This window comes from Camellia sinensis, chromosome 7 (genome assembly GCF_055761805.1).
Source record: "Camellia sinensis isolate YWXY chromosome 7, ASM5576180v1, whole genome shotgun sequence".
In the NCBI taxonomy this organism is placed as follows: Eukaryota; Viridiplantae; Streptophyta; class Magnoliopsida; order Ericales; family Theaceae; genus Camellia; species Camellia sinensis.
The window spans coordinates 70689-77095 of NC_138967.1; the positions used below are offsets into that span (position 1 = coordinate 70689).

Below are 6407 nucleotides of genomic sequence, written 5' to 3' on the forward strand. Positions count from 1 at the left end.
ATCTTGATTTCTTGGGGTCGTTTTTTATTTTTGTTAAGTTTTTGGGTAGATTTGAGACCTCCTTAGGTTTTACCCTCACTTCCTGTGTCTAGAGAAATTTGATGTCGGAGATGTGTAAATTTTTCTCTATGATGTATTTAGAGAAATTTGGTGTTAGCGATGTGTATAATTTTCTCTGTGATGTGTCCAGAAAAATTTGGTGTTGGAGATGTGTAAATTTTTTCTGTAATATGTTCAATGAAATTCGGTGTTGGTGATGTGTAAAATTTTCTCTGTGATGTGTGCAGAGAAATTTTGTGTTAGAGATGTGTAAAATTTTCTCTATGATGTGTCTAGGGAAATTTGGTGTTGGTGATGTGTAAAATTTTCTCTGTGATGTGTTAGGAGAAGTTTGGTACTGGAGATGTATAAAATTTTCTCTGTGATGTGTCCAGAGAAATTTGGTGTTGGTGATGTGTAAAATTTTCTCTGTAATGTGTCCAGAGAAATTTGGTATTGGAGATGTGTAAAATTTTTTCTATGATGTGTCTAGAGAGATTTGGTGTTGATGATGTGTAAAAATTTGTCTGTGATGTGTCTAGAGAAATTTGGTGTTGCATATGTGTAAAACTTTCTCTGTGATGTGTCCAGAGAAATGTTTTTTTGTGATGTGTAAAAAAATTTATGTGATGTGTCCAGAGAATTTTGGTGTTGGAGATGTGTAAAATTTTCTCTGGATCGAATTTTCTTTGGAAAGTCCAAAGAAATTCACTGGATCAAAATTTTTCTGGATCAAATTTTTTCTGGATCGATATTGAGAGACCTTAAACATTATGAAAATATTGGGTGTCCTTTATGCTATAAAATTTTAATATCAGAGAGCTTAAAAAAAATCCGCTTTTGTTATCACCTTTGCTAGTTAGATTACACAACAAAAGTTTCCGTAAGTTGTTAATGAAAATAAGGAAGAGTAATGTAATTTTAAAAATTATAAAGCTTCTTGCAATTATCAATAACCTCAAGGAAGGTTTGCGTAATTAATCCAAATTTCTTTTTTGATTTGATAAATAGAAAAGAAAAGTGTTAAAATTGATAACGATTAATAATTAATTTTTATCTCATTTTTTCACATTGAGACACAAAGCAATGTAATCCCCCCAAGCCACCCCACCCCACCCATACACACATTGTAGCACGCGCCCGCGAGGGACCCCGCTACTACAGTTCGGACTCGATTTGTGTCGCGGTTCTTAATCTTGAACCAAAGAGTCCAAATCTGGCAAATCGTTTTGAGAAAACAGATTTTAGGAAAGAAGTGCCAAAATGGACTGCTTTGCGAGATACAGAGCCGCCACCTAAATATTTTAAAATGGGGGAATTTAGGAAACCCTGACTCGGTGCCAAAGGCCACGTGTCCGTCATCACCGGAGTTGTCTCGGCTCGGGAGCTAGGGTACGATCGGGGAAGGTCAGCTATGAGCACCCCCTTTCGCCCGGTCCGAAGACCGGCCTCTACTAACCATGATATCCGATTTTGAAAACGTTATGTGTTCTTATTCCATTTGTTAGCCTAGAATTACTATGTTATGCGCACAACAAACAAGTATAGACTAGATTGCCTAATTTGGAAACAAGCATTGCATATCTGTTTATCTTGAAAAACGTTTTTGGAATTTGCTACTCGCAAGTAGGCTAAAATACGGATTTCAACGAGTTTTTCCAATTCGGGCCATCCAACCTTCACCCACAGACATCCAAACAATTATATCACGTAAGCATTTAGCCGCATGGCAGGCATACTGTCATGGCAACAATCGCACGCATGCAGTATGCTAAAGCAGGAAAATACTTACATAGTACTCCATGCCAAAACAATAAACTAGTTAGCAAACATGCATGATCCTAGTTCATGTTAGAGTGGCTAATGCAACGCATGCAAAATGCAATTAGAGTAGGCTCGGCTAACCTAAGCATGGCATGTGAAACGCAGTCAATTGATGCACGTATTCAATTTGGAATTGAAGTACAAATGCAGTTAGCGTGATGTACCGAGCCCGGTGCATGTAAAACAAATGAATGAATGCACGCATGCATTGCATAAGGTATGCTAATTTAAACGTGCCCTAATCTACCATCAAAGCAGGTAAATAAAAGGGAAGAAAGAAGTGGGGATTGGAAGACATACACACCACTCACACACACTTATTACAGATTTGCCCTCGCGCGGAGGGACCAAATAAATAATACAAATTAATTAACTACGCAAGCTAATTAAATATTACAAATTGCCTAATTAATTAATAAATTAACTAAGCTAGGAAAAACAGTAAACCGCCTTGGGAGGAGAGCCAGATGCAGCGTATGCTCGGGTCCCGTTCGGAAATGCACGGCCATGCATAGTCTGCCTCTGTTTTCCCTGCTCTGCTCTTCTGGAGGCTACCAAAACCTCAGGGATGTTTCTCTGGATACTGGGAATCACCACCGGCTGAGTAGAATTACCACCGGCAGTGGTATGTGGTCATCGGCACAAAATTGATCCATCGGCTGGTGAATTACTGCCGGTTGGCAATGTACATTGCCGGTCGGCAAAGAATGCCTGCAGAACCTGCAACTCACAGCAGCAGAGGACAGAACTTGCATGGCAATACAATTCAAACAATGTATGCACCAATTATACCCTCTATCATGTTTATGACTCAAAAGGGCACGTGTCTCTATTCTCGGACCGCCAATCACGCATTTCCATGCATGACGGCCCAAAGAATCAAGTGTGTAACTTTTATGTCAAATGAAATGCAAACCAAACAAACAAACCAAGGCCCAATTCCTATCACCAAGTCAAGGAATAAAGCATGCATGCAAGATGCAATGCAACCTAGGCATACAAGCTAAGGACGCAACATGGCATGGCAAGACACTTATGCAAGCATACAAGCAAACATGAGGCAATGCAAATTGATGGAAAGGTGGACTTATACATGATTTAGGCAACTCTAAATAGGCCTAAAACAGTGGCCATAGTGCTATAATAAGGGACCAAATACACATGCATACACACACATGATTAAAGGTCAACACTTAAGCACCAATGGGACAACTCTCAAACACATTTGAAAGAAGGATATCATGGACAATTAGCATGCAACATAAGCTCTGAAAATCATGTTAAAACATGGTGCCAAACCAAGCAACAAATCAAGCTAAACATGCAACAAATGGCCCAAGTGCTTGAAGCAAGTCAAAAGGGCTTGAACCATGACCAAGCCAACCAAGCCTCACAAGGCTAAGGAGACTTAAAATAGGTTCAAGGCAGACCTAGACCATGCAAAGGGGACCCCCTAGATGGCATCTAAGTGGCTCAAATTCAAAGGCATGTACAATGGCCAAAACATGGAACATGCTGCACAAGCTTTCAAAGCTTCAAAGAGGTGTCCAAAGCAAAAGCTTCAAAGAGGTGTCCAAAGCAAACAAACAAGCATGCTATAAGGTTTGAAATTATGCTAAAAATGATGCCAAATCATTAGAATAAAGCAAATAGTGCATGCTACAAACTCACACACTTGAGGCCAACAAGCCAAAATGCAAAGGGGGCATATAATGTGTGCCATGGCCGACCCAAACAACTATGGACAGACCTCTAGCATGGCAAAATAAGCACACAAGCTTCACAAAATGAGACCTAAAACATGCTCGAGCAAAGGTTAACAACCTAAGACATATTAAGGCAATAACAAGGCATTACATGGTAGGTATGCTAAGCATGCATGGTGTACCAAAACCAACACACAACAAGGTTATATCATGGCATAATAAGCATGGAAAACAACCAAGACATGATCAATACACACTCTAACATGATGCTCTCTCAAGAGGCCAAAAAGGGTCCATTTCAAGGATAACAAGGAGAGGGGGTGGCCCTCCCCTTTAGGAGACTTCAAGGCACCATCTCCACCACTGAAATCCCTCAAGATTTCAGTGGTGAAGAGGCCCAAACACCAAAGTCTCGAATCTCACTCAAAATAGCACAAAATGGGGCCTTTCAAGGCCTAAGAGGGGTCAAACACCTCCAAACCAAAAAACACTCTTAATAAACAGTCAAGAGGGTTAAAAAACAGAAATTTTTTGTATTATACACTAAGCTCAAAAACGATTTTAAGATAGGTATAAATACAATGCAAGATTGGGGAATAAAGAGGCAAAATTGTTACCCTTGAAGACCCCTTTCAACAATGGTGCTCCAACAGCTCCTTCTAGGTTGAAAATAGCTCCAAAACTTCAAAACCAACCTCTTAGAACCTCAGTAGCTAAGTGAAGGTGAAACACTATGTGTTTGTGTGCAATAGTAAGACACAAATGCACCTAAACACACACAAGAGGGAGATATAGAGATAGAAAGTGTATGGTTTCTAACCCTAGAACTCAAAACCCTAAGAATGGCTGTCTAAAAATATCTTAAGTCTCTCAAGTGTCTAACCCTAAAGCCAAGAGCGAAGGCTCTCTCTTATAGAGCCTTTTGTCTTGTAAAGCTTACAAGACAAGCTTCTCAAGAGAGAGATCCCTCCATACACGTGTATGGAGGGGAGCAAAAAGCAAGACAGCTGTGATAAAATATCTGCAAAAGCAGATGCACAGTAGTCGGCCGGCGAAAGATGCCATTTTGGCAAAAATGAGTGCCGACCGGCAACAAAATGTGCCGACCGGCAAAAAAAAGTGCCGATGGCAGCAAAAATCAGCCGGTGACCTCTAGCCACTGCCGGTGGTGTGTGGGGATGCCTCACAAAGCATTCCCTGCCCCTCCAAGGCAAAACACAAGTGTTTGGTGCAAAACCAGACACTAAACAGTCGAGTTCGGAGATCCTGAGGCAAGGCGCGTAACCGAGACCTTCGGGAACTCCAAACGAACACCAACATGGATAATCACCGAGTGTTCAAACGGTGACGTCCAAGTCTTGAGGACGGTCAAAAATGGGGTGCCTACACACATATACATATAAGATCTACTCACTTGCATCATTGAGTGATAAAATAAAAAATAAAAAGATTATATGTAACATTTTTTTTAAGTTGTTAACAATATAGGTTAAAATAAGTGGTAAGTCGTAGGTGTAGAACCACATTTTAACTAACTATAATTCTTTGCCCCACTTGAGGAATGTCACTTTATGATGTAATTGAGAATGACCGAAAACTCCCAATTTGCCACCTCTAATTCGGAATTAAATGCACTAGAACTAACCCCAATTCACTCTAACACCCCTAAAAGCCCATTGATATCTAATTTGAGCCACTTTAGTTTAGACAAATAAAATCATTTGATGATATAATTTGGATTGAAAGAATTTATGGTGATACAAAAGCGCAATAAAAGAGGATAGGATTCCATTGTATAGTATAGCCCCATGTTGCCCTATGGGCCATGACTCATTATGAGTAAGATGAGGTTGGAGATGTTGGGATCCACTTAGCACCTTGTATAAAATTTTGCACTGAATATGTTTGGACATGATTAGCTGGAATTGTGCTACTCCAATTTTCTCTAAGAGACAAATTGGATCCGTGGCCAAAGTTGTCAAATTCCCCATAATATAGGGTTGATAAAGCAAAGTTTCCATCCCAAGGCATCCATCCTGTGGGTGCAATGAGATCCCCTAAGTTACATTGAATAAAAATTGTACTTGAATACTCCTTCCATGGTCTCCCCAAGAAGTTCTTGCAACCTCCTTAGGACTAGGATTCCTTTTGTTATAAAATGTCATCATGTATTCATTAGTACCATTAACTGTGCAATTCAAGAACACAAAGCCGGTTGTTTGGGCAGGGTCAAACCTTCCATGAGCTGTTATGACATTGTTTTGAGGGAAGACTTGGGGGCTAGGAGAGACTAGGATGAGGCAATCTTGGAAGATTGAAGTCGAAAATCCAAAAATGAAGTCCACATTGTCTTGGATGCCATAGGACTTGTAAAATTGTCGAAGTGTGTTAGCATATACAATGTCTTGGTTTCCTATAAATTCACAATTTTCTATGATGGGTAGGTCGCTATCTGATCAGAATGCCACTGCTTGGTGGGCACTGGGACCTGCCATGTTCTCGATTGTTAGGTCCTTCGCCATGAATCCATCATCGAGCACTCCTACAATAACATCATGCATAGAACAACATTAAACTCCAACGAACACACCTATCTTGCATTATAATTGAAATTTAATTTATTACTTTCATCCTAGCATTATTAATCTATAACAAAACGAAAATAACTCATGCAACAACCCCTAAATCTATCCCCCAATCTACTACTATCATTTTGACACTCCTATATCTTTGAATTTTAATTGAAATCTAATTGAAATTGGTGTTGATTCTCCAAAAACTAAAAAGCTTAATGGAAGAAAACCAAAATGAAATTGCATAGAAAGAGCAATGTTGCAC

At 39.7% G+C, this 6407-nt stretch overlaps 1 pseudogene; it reads right to left on the reverse strand.

Annotated features, from left to right (window-relative positions):
• Nucleotides 1–5402: 5402 nt before the first annotated feature.
• On the reverse strand, nt 5403–6091 carry LOC114294917 (putative pectinesterase/pectinesterase inhibitor 51 pseudogene; annotated as a pseudogene).
• Nucleotides 6092–6407: the final 316 nt, after the last annotated feature.